Source organism: Eumetopias jubatus, unplaced genomic scaffold (assembly GCF_037043125.1).
Source record: "Eumetopias jubatus isolate StellerSeaLion01/CBP00866 unplaced genomic scaffold, mEumJub1_p1.0 scaffold_7, whole genome shotgun sequence".
NCBI lineage: Eukaryota > Metazoa > Chordata > Mammalia > Carnivora > Otariidae > Eumetopias > Eumetopias jubatus.
This window is the reverse complement of record NW_028274813.1, coordinates 139,889,406-139,913,620: the sequence shown is the minus strand read 5'-3', so window position 1 is coordinate 139,913,620 and position 24,215 is coordinate 139,889,406.

The following is a 24,215-nucleotide window of genomic DNA, read 5'->3' as shown; positions in this document are numbered from 1 at the left end:
AAAACTAAACTCTCTAGAACTCATCAACAGGCAATCCTGTGCCATACACACAGCTCCCAAGTTCTCTTTTGACCACCCACTGGGTTCCTATTTCCTCAGAGAGCCAGCCAAAGCCTCTAGGTCATTTGGAGAGCGGTCCGGAATCACACACCTGGAATCCCGTCATAGACCAAACCTTTCTTAATTTAGAACAGCACTTCCACCTGTGTGGTTTTTAATATTATTTTTTTGTGATAACCTCTTTCCCCCTAGGGTGGGAAGATAAAACACAGGATACCCAGTGAAACTTGAATTTCAGTTGAATAACTTTTTAGTGCAAAGATATCTCATGCACTATTTATCCTATCCTGTCTTTTTATGTTCTAAATCTACAAACCCTACCTTCCCTCATTCCCCTCCCCCAAACTCAAGGAGATATTTTCCAAAATCCTATCGTGGTTGTATAGTATCAAAAATACATGTTTAAAAGCTTTATTTGTTTGTTTATTTAGATTGGTGTGTGACGTAGGATACAGTGGTGACTATTTCATACCCACACCATGAATTCCATGAAGGGAGGATCATCCAGTAGAAACTGTACACATGGGCGCCTGGGTGGCTCAGATAGTTAGGCGTCTGCCTTCGACTCAGGTCATGATCCCAGGGTCCTGGGATCAAGTCCCACATCGGGCTCCCTGCTCCTTGGGAGCCTGCTTCTCCCTCTGCTTCTCTCTCTCTCTCTCTCTCTCTCTCCCTCTGTCTCTCATGAATAAATAAATAAAATCTTAAAAAAAACTGTACACATGTTTAGATCTCCTCCATGTTTTATACTCCTAGGAGGGGTGGAGAGAGTCACTGTGCAGAGAAGACAATGTCTTCTGGAAGCTTCCCTAACTCCATCTTCAACTCCAGACTCAGACAATATGTAGGCTGCTCAGGCATGTATGTCAAAGGCTCCATATGATGTGCAAAGGTTCCCTGACTTTGAATATCTTCCTTTGAGTTATTTTGCTAAAAGTCTATAACCAGAAACTTTAAGTTTTATTTATTTATTTATCATTTCCTTATGCTAATGTTTAAAATTAACAATTTTTGTGCAACTCAGTGAGCACACTGGTGGTGAATATCCATTATAGCACCTTCTTTGTTTTTGTTTTTTGAAAAAAAAAATCTTTGAAGGCAGATACATAGTAATTGAAAACTAATGGAGTGTGTGCCTTAGGGACACACAGCAGGAGAGGTGGGAAGGAGAGTTTAAAGGCCCCAGGTGGTTCTCATTAGTTACTAGTAGAATCAGAAGATTAATAAGTGCAGAAAATATGAACTCCATTTTCATGAAGTTACTTCTGGTATTTATTCAGACACCACAAAAAATACAAGGATGTTCTTAGCTCAGAAGGTAAAATACTGAGTGTTCCAGAATCCTCGGGTTTAGCAAAAGTTATATTGTCATGGAATTGATGGCCAGGTGGGGTTGGAATATATAAGTTGTTTTACATATTTCAAAAGACCTCACGGAAATTAGCCCATAAATGCTATCTGAATATATTGTAACTGAAAATGTCCTCCAGCTGGAGACCCACAGGAACATGCTTGCAGTTGAACAAAGTAGGCTTATTGCTCCTTTGGAGCTGGAGAAACCACACATAGGGCACCCATGGGGAGTTGTGGGGCATCTGGGGAAGGGGGTGTCAGAAAGGATTCATTACAGGACTAGGGCTTGTGTTGGGTGACTCTGGAGGAGGGGTCGAAGAAGTGGGGCTTTGCTCTGGATTGGATGCTGTCAGGAAGCATGATGCTTTGCTTGGTGACCTAATAAATCACATCTAGAAGAAAGGCAGACTAGGGCGAGGTGGCATTGTTTTAATTATAAGGAAGCAGCACTCTCACTTTATCTGGGAGAAGGGGATGTTCAGCCAGTTTTGTGGCTTGAACAGTGTTCCTGTTTTGTCTGTATTCAGACATGATGATATACTGGTCTTGCTCTCATCCTGATCCATCACGTGCACCAAATGGTTTTGCCTGCTGTGTGCAATATGATTGTTTACATTCATCAGGAGAGCACCAAGGCCCAGTTGTGAGTGCCAGGCCAGCTCCTGCCTGTCATTTCTCTTTCTCATATCAAAGCACTAATAATCAATGCAAAATGTGACTAAATTAGCACTTTTTTGTTTTTGTGTACTGCAGGATTATTGATGAATAAGGTATCATCAACATTCTTTTCTTTAGAGACACTGGGATGGAACTGAGTGAGTAGATATGATATTTCAAATTATGGGATTCATAAAGGAAAAGTAACAAAAAGTCTTGGGCTAAAGATAATCAAATCTTGCAATATCCAAAGATGCAATGGTGCTGCAGCCAATAAACTGAACCCCAGGAGACCACAGAGAGGTTACGTCTGTCTTCATGAGTGCCTCTTGCACTGTGGTTCCCTCACTTGGGCTGCCCCTCTGCCTGTAGTCCCAGGGATATCTATCCAATACCTTCGCATTTCCTGGACTCCATGGGATGTTTCCCAACAATCCCTGACAATGCATCCCCCCCCCACAAGGACAGTCTATGATAAAGATGTGGGATGTCCCCATTTCACTACCCCATCTACCATTTGGGCAAGATGGGTGGATGCCTCCTTGCTGCTCTAGGCACAACCAGAAACCTAGAATAACACACAGGAGGCAATCAGAGAACTCTAAAAGGTGGTTAGAGGACAGTGGGCTGGTTTGGGACCCTAGGAAGGGAGGAACAGTGGCAGGAAAACCCAACAGAAGATGATCCCAGCCCAGTAGCTGAAGATGGCCAGGTGGATGTGTTCCCCCCTCTGAAGAAATAGGGTCCTTCGGACAATTCCAGCTCAACACCACTAGCAAGGGGGATGGATCCCAAGACCCCCTCCCCCCCCGCCAGTGTGAAATGTCAGGGGAGTCACTTCCCCTTCTTGAAAGCTGAGACCTTCCTCCCTACATAGGAATACCTGGTAGATAAATGTCATCTGCAGGGGGACCACACCTGGGAGGCCTCTTTGTCCAGCACAGGTTACCCTGCCTCACTGAGAGACACCCAGGGCTGGGAGAAGCCTTTTCTGTCTAGCAGGTGGCATCAGCAGGGACCATGGGAGTCCCAGGGACATCAGAGAGACCAAGCAGGGAAAAATAACATAGCAGAGACTCTGACACTGTCGCTGAACTGCAGCCCACAAAATAGGCCAGGGCATGCATGCCTAAACAGGCGACTGCCTGCTGAAGTAAAAGATTTGAAAAGGACTGAGAGTCCCCTACATGACAGACAAATGTGTCCAATATAAGGGAAAATAACCTGTCATATCACGAACCAAGAAAATCACAACTTGAATAAGAAAAGACAAGGGCTGCCAACACAGAGGGAATCATATATTGGAATTATCTGACAAGAACATTTAAAGTAGCCATCACAAAAAAAAAAAAAAAAATGCTCCAACAATGATACACCTTCTTGAAATAAATGAAACCCTGATAACTCTGTCCTTCCCCTCAGCTCCAGGTCTGGCAGTCGCTTTCTGTGATCCCAGCCTCTCTACACCTTAGAGCTCTTGATCTCTCCTTTCAGTCTTGGCTACCTTTGTCTGCTTGACAGTTCTTCATATGACATCTCCCATGCTCACATTTCTGCCTCCCGTCCATACTGACTAGCAGAGGGGGCTTTGCAAAGTTTAGAAAATATCATTGGGTGAGACGAGGGGGGTTTATATCATACTTGTCCAGAAAATGCCTCAAAAATCCCCTTTTGACTTGGTGTTTTCTTCTGAGTCGCTCTGTCCTGGGCTTTGATCAGGGGTTGGTTACTCATTCATTCATCAACCAAGTCTCATTGGTGGTGACCTTCCATCCCACATCCTGCAAATCTCCCCTGGTATCTCACCTTAAAAATGGAGGAACTTCAGGGGCGCCTGGGTGGTTCAGTTGGTTAAGCATCTGACTTTTGATTTCAGCTCAGGTCACGATGTCAGGGTCATGAGATCAAGCCCCACATCGGGCTCCACGCTCAGTGGGGAGTCTGCTTATGATTCTCTCTCCCTCTCCTTCTGCCCTTCCCCCCTGCATTCTCTCTCTCTCTCCCTCAAATAAATAAATAAATGAATAAATCTTAAAGAAGAATGAGGGGACTTCAGCTCCTATTTTCAAACTTGTTCAGGCTTTCAGCTTAGTCCTCAACACATGCTCTCTCACACCCTATGGGGTGAAAGTGGTGGGAAGGGATATGTTGTCTCCCTGAAATCTGTCTTCAAGAATCTGAAGACAGAGGGGGCAGAGCAAGATGGTGGAGGAGAAGACCAGGATTTCGTCTGGTCTCAGGAATTCAGCTGGATAGGGATCAAACCATTCTGAACACCTACAAACTCAACAGGAGATCAAAGAAAAGAATAGCAACAACTCTCTGAACAGAAAAGCGACCACTTTCTGGAAGGTAGGATATGGAAAAGTGAATCCGAGGCAATATTCGGGATGATAGACGGTGGGGGAGGGGGCCTCTGTCGGCCACTACCGGCAAGTGATAGAGCCACGGTGCACAAAATCGGAAATCTTAGAAGTCTGCTCCGCTGAGGAACATCGCTCCAGTGGATAAGTGGGGTTGGAACCCTTGCTGGGACAGTGTGGTCTCAGGACCCTTGGGTCACAGAAAGACCAGGGGTGCCTGAGTGTGGCAGAGCTCCCAGGTATCGGAGCGGGGAAGCTGGCTGCAGAGACGGAGCCAAGGAGCGGGCTCTCAGTTCGGAGATGCCATAAACTGTGATCGGCGACACAGTCGGGCCACCACTCCTCCAGCAGGGACGCAACAAGTGGCAGATCCGAGGAGACTCCCCTTCCTATTCGGGAGGAACGGCACGGGAGCACAACATATGGATCTGCTGGGTTTGGAGACTCCACACTGAGTCGGGTGCCAGAGATAGAAACGCTCGGTCACAGGCCGGGTGAGCACAGAGTGCGGCCGGAGACCGGGGAGACAGGAGTGACTGACTGCTTTTCTCCGGGGGTGCACTGAGGATCGGGGCCCCGAGTTCTCGGCTCTTCCAGGGCGGAGATTAGGAGGCCGCCATTTCACTCTTGTCCTCCAAAGCTGTACCAAAAGCTTGCAGGGAACAAAAGCTCCCGAGAGCTTTCCTGGACGTGGCAAGGGCGGGGCAATTCGGCCTCCGCAAAGACATTTGGGAACCACGGCAACAGGCCCCTCCCCCAGAAGATCAGCAAGAACAGCCAGCCAAGACCAAGTTTACCGATCAATGAGAATGGCAGAACTCCAGAGCTAGGGAAATACTGCACATAGAATTCATGGCTTTTTTACGATGAATCATTAGTCTTTCAAAGTTAATTTTTTTAACTGTCTTATTTTTTTCTTTTTGAATTTTTCCTTTTCCCTTTTTCAAACAACATCTTATCAACTCTTTTTTTAAAAAAAATTTATTTTTCATTTTTAGAGTCATTCCCATCCCTTCATAGTAGTTACCCTTATTTTTGACTTATATATATAAGTTATTCTCTCTTTAAAATTTTGAGATACAGTTTCTTCTAACAGATCAAAATATACCCTAAATCTCTAGTATATGGCTTTGTTATAGTCTCCTGCCTGATCACAATCTCCCTTCTTTTTTTTTTAAATCCTCTTCTTTCTTTTTTCAAACAACTTCTTATCAATTCCTTCTATAATACTTTTTATAATTTTTATCTTTACAGACATATTCCATCATTTCATCGTATCAACACTTCTTTTTGTACATATATGTTTATCTTTCTTTAAAATTTTAGGAGGCACTTTCTTCTAAAAGACCAAAATACATCCAAAATCTAGTGTGTGGCACTGATCTATACACTAGCCTGATCATATTTGATCATATTCTGCTTTTTGTTATTTCTTCTGCTTTTGTTTGATTTTATCTTTTTGTTTTTTCTTTCTTTTTCTTTTTTCTTTCTTTCCCTTTCTTTTCCCCTGGTTTCAGGTCTATTCCGATTGTTTAGAGTATATTATCTGGGCACATTGTTATGCTGTTAGCATTTTGTTCTCTCATTCATCTATTCCCCTCTGGACAAAATGACAGATGGAAAAAATCACCCAAACAAAAAGAACAAGAGGCAGTAAAGACTGCCAGGGACCTACTCAATACAGACATTAGTACGATGTCAGAACTAGAGTTCAGAATGATGATTTTAGAGATACTAGCTGGGCTTGAAAAAGCATGGAAGTTATTAGAGAAACTCTTTCTGGAGAAAAAAAGAACTAAACTCTAACCAAGTCGAAATCAAAAAGGCTATTAATGAGGTGCAATCAAAAATGGGGGCACTAACTGCTAGGATAAATGAGGCAGAAGAGAGAATCAGCAATATAGAAGACCAAATGATGGAAAATAAAGAAGCTGAGAAAAAGAGATAAACAACTACTGGATCACGAGGGCAGAATTCAAGAGATAAGCGATACCATAAGACAAAACAACATTAGAATAATTAGGATCCCAGAAGAAGAAGAAAGAGAGAGAGGGGCAGAAGGTATGTTGGAGCAAATTATAGCAGAGAACTTCCCTAATGTGGGGAAGGAAACAGGCATCAAAATCCAGGAGGCACAGAGAACCCCCTCAAAATCAATAGAAATGGGTCAACCCTGACATTTAAGAGTAAAACTTATGAGTCTCAGAGACAAAGAGAAAATCCTGGAAGCAGCTCAGGAGAAGAGATCTGTAACCTGCAATGGTAGAAACATTAGATTGGCAACAGACCTATCCACAGAGACCTGGCAGGCCAGAAAGCACTGGCATGATATCTTCAGAGCAAAAAATGAGAAAATTATGAATCCAAGAATACTATACCCAGCTAGGCTGTCATTGAAAATAGAAGGAAAGATAAAAAGCTTCCAGGACAAACAAAAACTAAAAGATTTTGCAAACACGAAACCAGCCCTCCAAGAAATATTGAAAGGGGTCCTCTAAGAAAAGGGAGAGCCTAAAGGCAACATGGACCAGAAAGGAACACAGACAATATACAGTAACAGTCACCTTACAGGCAATACAATGGCACTAAATTCCTATCTTTCAATAGTTACCCTGAATATAAATGGGCTAAATGCCCGAATCAAAAGACACAGGCTATCAGATTGGATTAAAAAACAAGACCATCAATATGCTGTCTGCAAGAGACTCATTTGAGACCCAAAGACACCCCTAGACTGAAAGTGAGGGGATGGAAAACCATTTACCATGCTAATGGACACCCAAAGAAAGCTGGGGTGGCAATCCTTATATCAGACAAATTAGATTTTAAACCAAATACTGTAATAAGAGATGAAGAAGGACACTATATCCTACTTAAAGGGTCTATCCAACAAGAAGACCTAACAATTGTAAATATCTATGCCCCTAACATGGGAGCAGCCAATTATATAAGCCAATTAATAACAAAAGCAAAGAAACATATTGACAACAATACAATAATAGTGGGGGACTTTAACACCCCCTCACTGAAATAGACAGATCATCTAAGCAAAAGATCAACAAGGAAATAAAGACTTTAAATGACACACTGGACCAAATGGACTTCACAGACATATTCAGAACATTCCATCCCAAAGCAATGGAATACACATTCTTCTCTAGTACCCATGGAACATTCTCCAGAATTGATCACATCCTAGGTCACAAATCAGGTCTCAACTGGTACCAAAAGATTGGGATTATTCCCTGCATATTTTCAGACAACAATGCTTTGAAACTAGAACTCACTCACAAGAAAAGTCGGGAAGAACTCAAATACATGGAGGCTAAAGAGCATCCTACAAAAGAATGAATGTGTCGACCAGGAAATTAAGAATTAAAAAAATTCATGGAAACAAATGAAAATGAAAACAGAACTGTTCAAAATCTTTGGGATGCAGCAAAGGCAGTCCTAAGAGGAAAGTATATAGCAATATGAGCCTTTCTCAAGAAACAAGGAAGGTCTTAAATACACAACCTAACCCTACACCTAAAGGAGCTAAAGAAAAAACAGCAAATAAGCCTAAACCCAGCAGGAGAAGAGAAATCATAAAGATCAGAGCATAAATCAATGAAATAGAAACCAAAAGAACAGTAGAACAGATCAAAGAAACTAGGAGCAGGTTCTTTGATAGAATTAACAAAATTGATAAACCCCTGGCCAGACTTATCAAAAAGAAAAGAGAAATGACCCAGATCAACAAAATCATGAATGAAAGAGGAGAGATTACAACCAACACCAAAGACATACAAACAATGATAAGAACATATTATGAGCAACTCTATGCCAGCAAATTAGATAACCTGGAAGAAATGGATGCATTCCCAGAGATGTATCAACTCCCAAAACTGAACCAGGAAGAAATAGAAAACCTGAACAGACCTATAACCACTAAGGAAATTGAAGCAGTCATCAAAAATCTCCTAACAAACAAAAGGGCAGGGCCAGAGGGCTTCCCAGGGGAATTCTACCAAACATTTAAAGAAGAATTAATACCTATTCTTCTGAAACTGTTCCAAAAAATAGAAATGGAAGGAAAACTTTCAAACTTGTTTTATGAGGCCACAATTACCTTGATCCCCAAACCAGAAAAAGACCCCATCAAAAAGGAGAATTACAGACCAACATCCCTGATGAACATGGATGCAAAAATTCTCACCAAACCACTAGCCAATAGGATCCAAAGGTACATTAAAAGGATTATTCACCACGACCAAGTGGGATTTATCCCTGGGCTGCAAGGTTGGCTCAACATCTACAAATCAATCAACGTGATACAATCTATTAACAAAAGAAAGAACAAAAATCATATGATCCTCTCAATAGATGCAGAACAAGCATTTGACAAAGTACAGCATCCTTTCTTGATCAAAACTCTTCAGAGTATAGGGATAGAGGGTATATACCTCAATATCATAAAAGCCATCTATGAAAAATCCACAGTGAATATCATTCTCAATGGGGAAAAACTGAGAGCTTTCCCCCTAAGGTCAGGAACACGGTAGGGATGTCCACTATCACTGCTTTTCAACATAGTATTAGGAGTCCTAGCCACAGCAATCAGACAACAAAAAGAAATAAAAGGCATCCGAATGGGCAAAGAAGAGGTCAAACTCTCACTCTTTGCAGATGATATGATACTGTATGTGGAAAATCCAAAAGACTCCACCCCAAAACTGCTAGAACTCATACAGGAATTCAGTCAAGTGGCATGATATAAAATCAATGCACAGAAATCAGCGGCATTCCTATACACCAACAACAAGATAGAAGAGAGAGAAATTAAGGAGTCGATCCCATTTACAATTGCACCCAAAACCATAAGATGCATAGGAATAAATCTAACCAAAGAGGCAAAGGATCTGTACTCAGAAAACTATAAAATACTCATGAAAGAAATTGAGGAAGACACAAAGAAATGGAAAAATGTTTCATGCTCATGGATTGGAAGAACAAATATTGTGACGATGTCAATGCTAGCTAGAACAGTCTACACATTCAATGCAATCCCCATCTAAATACCATCCACTTTTTTCAAAGAAATGGAACAAATAATCCTAAAATTTGTATAGAACCAGAAAAGATCCTGAAAAGCCAAAGGAATGTTGAAAAAGAAAAGCAAAGCTGTCAGCATCACAATTCCAGACTTCTAGATCTATTACAAAGCTGTCATCATCAAGACAGTATGGTACTGGCACAAAAACAGACCCATAGATCAATGGAACAGAATAGAAGACCCAGAAATGGACCCTCAACTCTATGATCAACTCATCTTTGACAAAGCAGGAAAGAATGTCCAATGGAAAAAAGGCAGTCTCTTCAACAAATGGTGTTGGGAAAATTGGACAGCCACATGCAGGAGAATGAAACTGGACCATTTCCTTACACCACACACAAAAATAGACTCAAAATGGTTGAAAGACCTCAATGTGAGACAGGAGTTCATCCAAATCCTAAAGGAGAACACAGGCAGCAACCTCTTTGACCTCAACCTCAGCAACTTCTTCCTAGAAACACCACGAAAGGCAAGGGAAGCAAGGGCAAAAATGAACTCTTGGGATTTCATCAAGACAAAAAGCTTTTGCACAGCAAAAGAAACAGTCCACAAAACCAAAAGACAACCGACAGAAGGGGAGAAGGTGTTTGCAAATGATATATCAGAGAAAGGGCTAGTATCCAAAATCTATAAAGAGCTTCTTAAGCTCAACACCCAAAGAACGAAAAATCCAATCAAGAAACGGGTGAAGACATGAACAGACATTTTTCCAAAGAAGACATCCAAATGGCCAACAGACACATGAAAAAGCGCTCAACAGCGCTCAGCATCAGGGAAATCCAAATCAAAACCTCAATGAGATACCACCTCACACCAGTCAGAATGGCTAAAATTAACAAGTCAGGAAATGACAGATATTGGCTGGGATGCGGAGAAAGGGGAACCCTCCTACACTGTTGGTGGGAATGCAAGCTGGTGCAACCACTCTGGAAAACATTATGGAGGTTCCTGAAAAAGTTGAAAATAGAGCTGCCATAGGATCCAGCAATTGCACTACTGGGTATTTACCCCAAAGATACAAATGTAGGGATCCGAAGGGGTACATGCACCCCGATGTTTATAGCAGCAATGTCCACAATACCCAAACTGTGGAAAGAGCAAGATGTCCATCGACAGATGAATGGATCAAGAAGAAGTGGTATATATATATATACAATGGAATATTATGCAGCCATCAAAAGGAATGAGATCTTGCCATTTACAATGACCTGGATGGGACTGGAGGGTGTTATGCTGAGTGAAATAAGTCAATCAGAGAAAGACATGTATCATATGACCTCACTGATATGAGGAATTCTTAATCTCAGGAAACAAACTGAGGGTTGCTGGAGTGGGGGTGGGGTGAGAGGAATGGGGTGGCTGGGTGATAGACATTGGGGAAGGTATGTGCTATGGTGAGCACTGTGAATTGTGTAAGACTGTTGAATCACAGATCTGTACCTCTGAAACAAATGATACAATATATGTTAAAAAAAAAAAAAAAAGAAGAAGAGGAAAGCAGGAGGGGAAGAACGAAGGGGAGGAAATCAGAGGGGGAGACGAACCATGAGAGTCGATGGACTCTGAAAAACAAACAGGTTTCTAGAGGGGATGGGGGTGGGAGGATGGGTTAGCCTGGTGATGGGTATTAAAGAGGGCACACTCTGCATGGAGCACTGGGTGTTATACACAAACAATGAATCATGGAACACTACATCAAAAACTAATGATGTAATGTATGGTGATTAACATAACAATAAAAAAAAGAATCTGAAGACAAAACTGGATTACCACTGTCCTGCTGACAACCTTCAAAGCCTCCCCATTGCTCTGAGGAAAAACAGTGACACCCCAGTGTCACCGCTCCCAGCTCTTAGCCTTACCTGACTGCTTGTCCCTCTGTTGCCACACATGGCTGGGGGCCTCCACTGTGTTGCTGCCACTCCTGTGCACCCTGCTGGATAGCTCTGCTCATCCTCGCTTTATGTGCTGCACGAGGTTGCCTTCCAGAGAGACTCCCCTGGCCCCTTCCCTCCACTCCACTGTCCCAGGTCTTCACCCTATCACACCCATCCTGTCTCATTAGCGTCCATGTCCATTTACAAGTTTACCATCCTCCCTACCAGACTCCTAGCTTCACAGGGATAGGCTTCTCCCTCTTTCCATGTGGAAACCTGTGGAGCGTGTAGGAGACAATGAGTACTCATTCTGTGAGGGCTCTGTTGCTTTTCATGGGCAATGGCCCCTCCCTACCCAGCTGCTAGCTTCTCTCAGGGTTCACTACCAAAGCCCCTCTCTTCGTGTTTGACTTGTGTTTTTCAGTACTGGGGTTCTGGAAAATACCACTCAGAAGGGATGGCAGACAGTGTCTCTCTAAACTTTGCTTTTTCTCCCCATAGAACATGTGGCTGGATGTCCTTGCCAGTGGGTAAAGAGCCATTTGTTAAACTTGAAAGCGATGACTGTGACAGAACAACTGGGAAGCTGTTTGTCATAAGCTTTTAAAAATAAGAATAGAGTGTCGCCCGTGTGGGAGGATGAGGTTTGATCTTGGTGAAAATAAACTCAGGTGACATTTTCTGAGTGTTTCCTGTGTCCTGTATCTAGACACCTGTCTCAGCAGATTCGGCTCTTAGTCACTTACTCTTTACAGATGGGGAAACTGAAGTTGAATAGCGTGCTGGAGGTCAGTCACTGGGGGGACAGAATTGGGTTTGTGGGTGTGGTGGGCTGACCTGGAGTGGCCATTTCTATCCACTGCATTAGAGAAATGACAGAGGGTTTGAAGGGAATAGATTTGCAAGCCACAAAGTGCCTTGGAGAGATTTTCTTAATCACTGCCCACCTACACTGATTTGATCTGTGGTAACTTAGAGCACTAAACCACTCTGTGGGAAGCTCTAATTGCATGGCCTCAGGGAACCATTCTCAGCCACCCCTTACTGCCTGTGCCTCAGCTAAAAGCACTTTTAGGGACCACCAGTGCCCCAAAAATCATGGCATTGAAGAATTAACCTTACAAAGAAAAATGGTGTCAACCAAAAATTTCATTCACAGCTAACTAATGAAGACAGCACACACCAGTAACAAAAACAATAAATACTTTGAATGGAAGTAATTCTGAGTCAACAAGGCAGTCATAACATCTCTACATTTTTGTTTAAATTCTGGTGTCAAAAGACAGGACAACATCCTCCATTTCCTGCCATTTCCAAGTTAGGACAGACATGTTTGGGGTAAATGAATACAGTGTTAGGACATTGAGTCTCCAGTCCTAACTCAATCATTTGTGAGAAACTGAACACATGATCAGTTTTGGCCTCAGTCTGGCTGTCTGACTGTAGCTGAGGCACCACCTTCTCTGGGAAGTCTTCTATGATTCCCAAGGCTGAGATGCCTCACCCTTGTCTACCTAAGTCTCTTCCTTGGAAAGACCTCTTGTTCTAGCTGAAGAACTGTTCTTACATATGACTGCATCCACTGTGCACCACAGAGCTTGGCAGGGGGAGCTTTATTAGTCTGCTAGAGCTGCCATACAAAGAACCACAGACTGGGAGCCTACACAACAGGGGCTTATTGTCTCATGGTTCTGGAGGCTGGAAGTCTGAGATCAAGGTGTCAGTAGGCATGGTTTCTTCTCAGGCCTCTCTGCGTGGCTTGCCAATGACCCTTTTCTCTATGTGTCCTCACATGGTCTTCCCTCCGTGGGTGTCTGTGTCCTAATCTCCTCTACTTAGGAGGACACCAGTCAGATGGATTAGGGCCCTCCCCTCAGATTGTAACCAAAACAATGCGTGTTCACTCCTTGGGGAGTCATAAACCAGATTGAGTTGTCGCACAAAGAAAACTTTATTTGCAGCAAATAAGGACATGATGGGGAATAACTTCCAAAGCCAGACTCCCCGAGCAAGGGTGGATGCCCTCCTTTTATTTAGGGTTAAGATGAATATTTAGATAGGGAAGCCTTGTCATAGTATGTAGGGGTGGGCATAAGGTCTTGCAGTGACCTTAAGGAAACATGCCTGTACATGCATCGTATGTTATGTAAACGAGGCTTGTGCTCCCCCTTGGATGGGGATTTTAGTATTATAATGAGGTAAAGGTAGTTGTCCGTCATTCTAGAGGTCACTCAGGGCTCACACCTGCACAGGGGCGAGTCAGGGGTTACTCTCAAACTGGTCTGGGTGGTCTGGGCCGGCTGCAGATCTTGTCAGGGAAGTTGTTATTGTTCAAGGGGCAGTTTCTTTGTCCATTTGCCTGAGTTAAGAGATAAACTGGAAAGAAGAGCTGAAGGAAAAATGTAGGACAAAGATCGGTGAGCACAAGCAGGTGGGCAGTGAAGGTCAGGTCTTGGGGTCTAGCTGGTGACAAACTTAACTTCTTCCCACAAAGGATTTGAGTCACTGATTTCTCAAATGCATAACCATGCTTCCCTTTGTAGAAAGCACGTGGGTCTTGGCAAATGAGGATGCCCGAGGTTGTCACAGTGGAACCAGAGGCCAAGGATGACAGGGTATAGGGAGCATGCTGAAGTATGGACAGGACTAGATCATATTGTAATTTCAAGTGGATAGTTATTTTCTGAGCCTTATTATGTTTGAAGAGTATAACATCAGTTCATACCATATAGTAATTACCAAAAAGCACAGGAGGAAACACCACACTCATTTTAACTCAGAAGTATTTATTCCTTTAAGACTATCCATATCTTAAAAGATAGTTCGGTATAACATGTCTTGAAAAACAGCTATGTAGTCAGTATTAATAGAAAGATACACAACAATGAATGGCCAGTTCTTGGCTACTTGCATTTACTATGGGGAGAAAAATGGGCAAATAGAGGTGGAGGAATATTAAGCTCCACAACTATAGATGCTCCTTCAACATAAAGATCCACAGCTTTGACATAAAGTTAAAAATACCTGCCAGGATACTTTCAAATTATTCAGAATATAACTTTCCACTAGCCTTGGTATTTAAGTATATAATACTTATTCTCCACTGTTACTCATTTTTCTGAATATAGATCAAGGGCCCTAAAAAGGCATTATGAGTGGAGGAAAGCAGAACCAGATATGCTCCCAGCCAAAACAGCGATAATGCTGAACAACAGCAGGGAGGTAAATGAAGTGACAGATTTGCATGCCACACTCTTCAAAATACCACAGCCAAGAAAGGAGAGACCAGAATGGTGTGGACCTGCAAGGCACAGACCTGGCCTCAATGTGACACTCCTACATACACATCCCACTGAAGCACCTGACTCCACTCTGCCCGCCTCATCCACACCAACCTGGAGTGTGGCTCACTGAGAAGGGAAGTTGCAATCCAGAGGGGAACATTTCTAGAAATCCCGTGAGTGCAGAATGCCCTACCGACCCCTTGAGGATCTCTGCAGAAGCCAGAAACCTACCACAGGTCTTCACATTGTCTCTCCCAGATGGACAGAAAGAAAAAGGGAATGTGATTTTAACCACCTAAAAGGCACAACCAGATCAAAAGGTAATGTTCCCACATCCCACCCGCTGGTGGGACTAGCAGCTCCATCCACGAATGTTTTTTCTTCTCTCTGGCCTGATGAATGGGTTTAAAGGTAGGGGTTGGGTCATGCTGCTGCAGAGATCAGGCTAAAATAACCAGCTGGTGGGAGGCTCCAGGATTTGATGCTGAATTAGAGAAATAAATGCAAGTCTTCTCTCAGAGTGGTACCTCACATGTCAGTGGTACTTAGCAGGCCAACAAGTGCAGCAAAAAGGTAAACAGAAACCCTAGATCTTCCATCTCTCCTCTCAGAATCTCAGGGCAAAAGAAAGGAAAAAGAGGGAAGAGTGGGCTTTCACCACAAGCTTGAATGGGAGAATAATTAGAGATTTAGGAAAAAGGGTCAGAGATCTTCTCAATCAGAGGAAATGGAAGGTCCACACAGAGCTGCTCAAATTAAGCAGAAGCAAGACGAAAACAAACGGCAAGGCATCCATGCAAACATGCTCCTGGAGAACAGAAAGGAAAGTGTGGCCCATGGCCTGTGGGAGAGAGGCAAAGATTCTACTCAGCAAGGACAAAGAACCCAACGAACAAAGGAAATGCTCCAAAATTGGATATAAGAAGTTAATGAGAAATTGATTTCAATAAAACAAGAGCTAAAAGATCGATGAATCAAATGAAAGACAAATTGCAGAGCTTGAGAAACAAATTGAGAATCCAAAACCCACCATTTCAGAACACGTGAGAACACTGGAAACAGGTTCAGACTGATAAATCATGAACTATAGATTATATTATGTAAAATATATAGGTAGCCACTTTAAACAGATACAAATAATAAATCTTCCATTTTAACAAAAAGAATACCCATATATCCAAAAGAGGGGAAAGAAAACCCAAAACATAGGATGCAAAAGAAATATTAATACAGAAATCATTTGAGAAAAATAATATCAGGACAAACATATCAGTTATATTTAAAGTGTAAATGAATATTCAAAATGAACCTACAACAAAGCAACTCAAAAAGAGTTAAAACTAAAATCATGAGTGAGGATATATGAGGCATAAGCCCAGGGAAAGAAATCTGGGGCCCTAATTTTGAAAGCAGACAAGTGTGTAATTAAGATAGACATTCAGAATAGAAACGTCTGCCTTCGGCTCAGGTCATGATCCCAGGGTCCTGGGATTGAGCCCCGCATTGGGCTCCCTGCTCCGCAGGAAGCCTGCTTCTCCCTCTCCGTCTGGCCCTCCCCCTGCTTGTATTCCCTCTCTCACTGTGTCTCTCTCTGTCAAATAAATAAATAAAAATCTTAAAAAAAATAAAAAAATAGAATAGAAACAAAATATGATGTGTTATTAAATATTATATGGTAAAAGGAAGAAAAACAAAATAAGTACAGCTAATAGAGAGTGTAGCCCCTCCTGCCGGACTCTGACAGGTCAATGTCAAAGGGTAGAACTCCAAGGTCATACTCTGGGCAAGACCCATTCATACAAACTGATTATATTTAAAAAACAAAACAAAACCTCAAAATATAACTCAATAAATTATAAATAATAGAAATAGTACAGAATACATGGTGCTCAAAGAAAAATGTAATACAATAATAAATTAAATTTTAACTTCTAAAAAATGTGGAAATTTTTTAAATGCTCAAAAAAGCTCATTTCAAAGAAGATATCAAAACAGAACTTAAAGAATATCTAGCAAATGAAGGTAAAAAAAAAACCTACATATCAAAACATGGATTGCTGTTAAAGCTTTGGTTAGAAGAATATTCAGACCCTAAAGTACTTATATGATTAAATCAGAATTAATGAAAATAGATGAACTAGCTACATACTGAATGAGTTAGAACACCAACAACAATAACAAAAAACAATAAAAATAGAAGAGAAGCTACAACTTGGATGAACCTTGAGGACATTATGATAAGTGAAATAAGCCAGTCACAGAATGACAAATACTCTATGATTGCACTTACATAAGTTACTTAGAATAATCAAATTCATAGAGACAGACAATAGAATGGTGACTGTCAGGGTCTGTGGAGATGGGAAATGGGGAGTTAGTACAGAGCTGGGTGTAGAGTTCCAATTTTGCAAGATGAAAAGAATTCTGGAGATGGGTGGGGGTGATGGTTGCACAACAATGTGAATGCCCTTAATACCACTGACGTGTACACTTAAAAATGGTTAAAATTGGGGGCGCCTGGGTGGCTCAGTTGGTTAAGCATCTGCTTTTGGCTCAGGTCATGACCCCACGGTCCTGGGATCGAGCCCCAGGTCAGGTGCCCTGCTCAGCAAAGGGCCTGCTTCTCCCTCTCCCTCTGCTGCTCCCCCTGCTTGTTCTCTCTCTCTCTAATAAATAAATAAAATCTTTGGGGCGCCTGGGTGGCTCAGTCGTTAAGTGTCTGCCTTCGGTTCACGTCATAATCTCGGGGTCCTGGGATTGAGCCCATCGGGCTCCCTGCTCCACGGGAAGTATGCTTCTCCCTCTCCCACTCCCCCTGCTTGTGTTCCCTCTCTCGCTGTGTCTCTTTCTGTCAAATAAATAAAATCTTTAAAAATAATAAATAAATAAATAAATAAATAAATAAAATCTTTGAAAAAATGGTTAAAATTGTAAATTTTATGTTGTGTATATTTTAGCACAATTAAATATTTATAATAATTTTTTATAAAAAGATCAACTTCAAGGCTTACTCTAAAGCTATAGTAATCAAGACTGTGGTATTAATAAAATAACAGACAAATAGGAAAGAATAAAGAACTTAGAAGCAACCCAGTGGAACAGAACAGAGAGGCCAGTAAGAGACATAAATACAGTCAACTGATTTTTGATTGAGGAGCAAAGGCAATCCAGTGGGAAAGGATAAATTTGATTTTTTTTTGTTTTTTTTGTTTGTTTGGTTTTGGTTTTTTTGAGGGGGGAGGGGCCAAGGTAGAGGGAGAAAGAGAATCTTAAGCCAGCTCCACATCCAGCACTTTCCTGACGCGGGGCTCGATCTCATGACCCTGAGATCATGATCTGAACTGAAATCAAGAGTCAGATACTTAACTGATGGAGCCACACAGGCACCCTGGGAAAGGATAGTTTTATTTGTTTGTTTTGTTTTGTTTTTTAACAAATGATTCTGGAGCAACTGAACATCCATATGCAATACAATGGAGCAGACAGTATTTTCAATAAATGGTACTGGAAAAACTGGATATCCACATACAAAAATAAATAAATAAATACATCTAGATTCAGACTTTACACTGTCTAAAAAATTAACTCAAAATGGATCACAGGCCCAAATGTAAAATATAAAATTATAAAACTCCCAGAAGATAATGTAGCAGAAAACCTAGATGACCTTAGGTATGGAAATGACTTTTTAGATACAATAGCAAAGTCATGATTCTTGAAAGAAAAAATTGATAGACTAAACTTCATTTAAATGCAACACTTCTGCTCTGTGAAAGACAATGTTAAGAGAATGAAAAAAAAATCACAGACTGGGAGAAAATATTTGAAAAACACATCTGATAAAGGTCTCTTATCCAATAGATACAAAGAACTCTTAAAACTCAACAACAAGGAAACAAACAACTTAATTAAAAAAAATAGGTCAAAGTTCTTAACAAATACTTCATCAAAGAAGATAGACATATGGCAAATAGCATATTGAAAGGTGCTCCACATGAAATGTCACCAGGGAAAGGAAAATGAAAACAACAAGGAGGTACCACTACACACCTATTAGATGGCCAAAATCTGATGACTGACAACACCAAACTCTGGAAAGGAAGGGAAGCAACAGAAACTCTGATTCATTGCTGGTGGGAATGCAAAATGCATTCCACTTTGGAAGAGGGTTTCTTACAAAACTAAACATATTTTCACCATATGATCCAGCAATCGCACTCCTTGGTATTTACTCAAAGGAGTGGAAACATTATTTCTAAACAACAATCTGCTCATGGATGTTTAAGCATCTTTATTCATAATTGCCAAAACTTGGAGACAACCAAGATGTCCTTCAGTGAGTGAATAGATAAATAAACTGTGATACATCCAGACAACAGAGTATTATTCACCTGTAAAAAGAAATGAGCTATCAAGCCATGAAAAGACACAAAGAAACCTTAAATGCATATTACTAGGCAGTCAATCTGAAAAGGCTATCTACAGTATGATTCCAGCTATATGGCATTTTGGAAAAACAAAAACAGAATTATGGAGACAAAGATCAGTGGTTGCCAGAGGTTGGTGCAGGTAAGGGGATAAATATGCAAAGCGCAGTTTTAGGGCAGTGAAACTGTTGAGTGTGTTACTATAATGGTAGATACATGTCATTATATATCTGTCCAAACCCATAGAATGTGTAACATCAAGAGTGAATCTTAAAGCAAATAATGGGCTTTGGGTGGTTATATTGTGACAATGTATCTTTATCAGTTGTAACAAATGTGCTACTCTGGTTGGGGGTATTGATAATGGGGGAGGCTGTGCATGTGTGTGGCTGGGAGGTGTACGGGAGCTCTCTGTATCCTCCCGTTTTTCTGAATCTAAAACTGTTCTAAAAATAAATCTTAAATACAAAAAAAATAAAATAAGAGTAGAGGTAAAGGACTGAAATATTGAAAATAATAGCAGAACTTTAAGAATTATAAAACATTGCAGTATAATTTGTTAATGGACAGTATTTATTAGAAGATAAATTCATAAAAATCCAACCCAGCAGAAGAAGAACTGGCAATAAGGTTTTTGGAGGAAAAATGATCAAATTTAGGAGAGTGTACAATTTTAAATAAGACTTTGGAAAGTCAAACAAGAAAGGTGAAGAACTGGGCTGAATTGTGGAATGTTGTGCACTCCTGTGATTCCTAAAATGGGGTGTGCTGAAGACACAATGATGTTTAACCACAAGAGTTCAAAAAGGCTGAAACTGTGGACAGTACTTCCTGCCCTCGCCCTCCCCCCTGGTGTGAAACATCAGGACCCCCTCCCCATATTATAATAAGCTCTGATATTAGAAACATCAAACCCATATGCAAATGAAGTAAATGGTAATTAGATAAGGAGCCATGAGCAGTGAGGTCAGTCCTGGGTGGACTGGGGAGGGTTTGGGTCAGAAAGAAGGCAGTAAATCAGAACATTAAATTATGAGAGAAAGGGTTACATCTTGTGCCTCAAGATGGCTTCTGGTTAAAGCTTTAAGTCAGTCTGTTCTCCAGCTAACTGTGGTGGTCCCATCAGTAGAATGGCTAGTCACGTGTGCCACATCTGTGCTGCCTGGCCTGGTTTGACCCTCTAGCTCCCGCTGCCAAGTGAAACTCCTGTCATGGCCCCAGAAGCCAGTGGGGAAGGTGGCTCCTCCCCGCTGCAGCTCTCCCTGCACAGGGTGCAAGCTATCCCAGGACAAGTCAGGTCAGCACAAAGCCAACAGGGGCTGCAGCCAGTTCCCCAAACTGATGAAAAAGTCTAAGGGTTTGGTGTCTGAAAATACAAAAACAAAATCCTTGGCGAGCCGTATCAATAAAAACAGAAGAAAGGAGAAACGTACACAATTAGAAATGGAAAACTGAGAAGTAGCCACCAATACAGAGGAAATTAAGAAATCCTAAGTGCCCGTATTGTAAAAACTGTACAAATATGTTTAAAAAAATGGATTGTCATTAATTTTCTTAAAAATATGTAACTAAAGTTTACTCCAGAAGTGCTTGCGGGCCTAACCTTCCCAATGGGAGGAATTCAGAAACATACCAGTGGATGCCCAGGCAGCCCCCAGGTGAGTTCTTTTACACTTAAGAAGATGATTCTAAAACCACGTAACCGGTTGCAGAATATAGAGATTTTTGTTTAGCACACAAAAGCAAATGGCAGAATGATTAATCTCAATTATCAATATTAATAGGGGAAATCACAAGTAGGGATCATCTCAGGACCCTAACAGTGGTTTGGTCTTAAGGAATCTATTAATATAATACAACATACTACCAGAGCAAAGGGGAAAACCTTCTGATCATCTCCATGGATACTGAGAGGCTGTGACAATAATCTAACATCTACATTTTCCCCAGAAAGCCTTAATAGTTGCAGAATACATGGATACTTTTTTATTATGACAAGGAAAATACATGTCTTAATACAAGTTGAATAGTGAGACATTGAACCATCCCATTAATGTCAGGAACAAGATAGGTATGCCACCTGAATCACTATTATTTGATACTGTTCTCAAGTGCAATTGCCTAAGGGATAGAAATAAGGGAAATTATTGGAAAGAAGAAGGCAAAAGAAAATCTTAGAAACAATAAGAAAATACAATTAAAGTGGTTGATTAAGACATTAATACACAAAATCAACTATATTCCTATACATCCAGTTAGCAAATAAAATGGAAGAAATATCCCATTGAAAATGGTAGCCAAATCGTAAACTATCTAGAACTAGACAAGAAATTCATAGGACCTATCTGAACAAAACCATAAAAATCTACCAAGCAGCGTAAGATAAGATTTGAACACAAGCCTAGGCTGCAGCACTCTTGAATAGGAAGACTCATATAAATTCACTGTGACTTCAATGAGGGAGACAAACCATGAGACTCTTAACTATAGGAAACAAACTGAGGGTTGCTGGAGGGGAAGTGGGTGGGAGATGGAGTTACTGGGTGATGGGCACTAGGGGGGGGCACATGATGTGATGAGCACTGGGTGCTATATGCAACTGATGAATCACTGAACTCTACATCTGAAACTAATGATGTACTATATGTTGGCTAATTGAATTTAAATTAAAAATATATGTATGGGAGAGGGAAATAGAGAAGAGAGAGGAAGGGGGGGAAGGGAGAGGCAAAAAAGTGTTAAGGGGATGGTTAACTTGAAAATATTAATATATGAATATTTGATATTAACATGAATAAAGCTTCCAGAAATGAAAGGCATTCACAGAGAGACAAACCAATAAGTATAAATAGCCCCAAAACACTTAACAGGAATTTAGTTTACAAACAGGGAGCCATTCTGAACAAAATGGGGAAAAGACTAACTGTATTATAGGGATACACTATTATATATTTTGTTGGCACAACTGACCATTTGGAGAGAAAAAAATTTCATTTTTACCTTCATTTCCTGCAGTAAATGAATTCCAGGGAGTTAGAAGATGTAAGCAAATGAAACCATAAAAATTTAGAAAAAAATATGAGTAAATTTATTTATAATCTCAGAATGGGGAAAGGCCTTTTAGAACTGGAAACAAATCCCAGGATCTACCAAGGCAGATATGGATAAATTGACAACATAAAACTTTAAACCTTCTATATGCTAAGAAATAAATCAATAAATAACATCAAAAGACAATAAACAAAAATATTTTCTAAACAAATAAGAATATTTTCAAGATATAAGACAGGGAAGTTCCAAAGTACACAGGCTAAAATTAATTAAGAAAAAGCCAAATAACCCAAAATTATGTAAAGGACATAAATTTACAAAAATTGAAATTTCTAAAAAATATCTGAAAAATACTTAACTTCATTCATAATAAAATGAACTACATCAGAATAACATTGCAATATAATTTTTACCAGATTGGAAAAAAATATATATGAAGTTTAATAATACCCAGTACTGAGAAAGTTGAGAAACCTGCCTTTTCTTTATATTCTTGGTAGGTATATCCATTGATCGGTGTTTGGAGGGTAATCTGGCAATATCTACCAAAATGTTAAATGCACATGGCCTTAAATCCAGCAATTCCCATTTCCCACTTAGAATTTATACCAAGATATGGTCAAAAATGTATCCTAAACTATAAATCAAGGTTGCTAACTACAGATTTGTGTATAAAAATAAAAACTGGAAATACTCTATATGTTCACTAATAGATTAACCAAAGAAATTATATCCACCAAGACAATGGAATGCTAAGCAGCTATTAAGAAGAATGAGGTAGATCTTTATATGTTGTTATGGAAAGATGAAATACTAATCGCAGAAAGCAAAGTGCAGAGTGCTGTGCATATCATGAGTGGTAGCAAAGGAGTCTCTCCCATGCCCCCTTCCTCCCCCTCCTGGCCTCCCTCCCTTTCATTTTCTTCCTTTCTGGAAATGTCCCCCAGCCCTCAGAAGCTCATTCACCAGTGGTCTCTGTAGTTATCCATGCCTTTCTTACTACATGTGCATCTTTTCCTTATTATTACTTTTTAAATGGCAGAGTATTAGTCGAATGGTCAACATATAAACTACTTTTGTTTGCTTTTTTATGTTTTTCTGTATAAAATACAAAATCAAAAAAGTTTTTTTTTCTAAGCAAAAGTGTTATGGGGTTAATTTTCAGGTAGCAATAAGAAATGAAGCATTCTCTGATATATCAAAACACTTCTACTTGTGTCTATAATAGAAAAAAGAGAGAGAGAAAGAAAAGATTGTGCATTGTTCATCCATCCCATGTAGAATGGCTGAACTCCGAGGACAACCTTGCTCCAAATGGCGTGATATTAGCTAGAATGCGCTTACTTATCAACCTTCTTGTCCTAAACAAGGTGTCCCCCTGCAGCTGCACACTCAGCGCTCACACACCCCCACACATGGAGCATGCACAAGCCTCCATTCTCCTCAGGGCAAACAAATCCATGTGCATTACCCAGAAATGAGTGAAATAAATGGCCGGAGAGAGGTATGCAATTTCTTTTGCTCTGAAAATCTAATCTTCTCCCCATAATATACCCATTTCAGGGGTTAGAAGCAAATTAAAGATCCCCAGGAGCTCAAAGCCTTCTGCAGTTTTGGGCTCAGATCTGTTACTAGACGAAACAACAGAACAGGAGAGATTTTGTTGTCTCCCTCTGATCGCATTAAAAAAAGGAGAACAGGAACAGGCAGGGTGACCATTGTCAGCTAGATAATGTAAGTGGAGAACTGTGTCATCACACAGGTTTAAAATGAAAGTTTCCCTTGCTTTCAAAATGCTTATCTCCAGGGAATCTACCTGTTTGAGCCACCTTTCTGGGCTAACGCTGGGGTCATTGAGCTGTGGGAAAGCAGATCCCTAAATGCCAGAGACTGGAGTTACTGGGTGTGTAGCCACCCTCAGCCCGTCAGCCCCTCCTGCTGACTTCCACTGGCCTTGTGTCCAGGAAAGCCACTGGCCACATCATCCCCTTTCCTGCCATACAAGGAACCAGAAGAGGTCCCAGATCCTGATCTTTGGCCTTGAGACA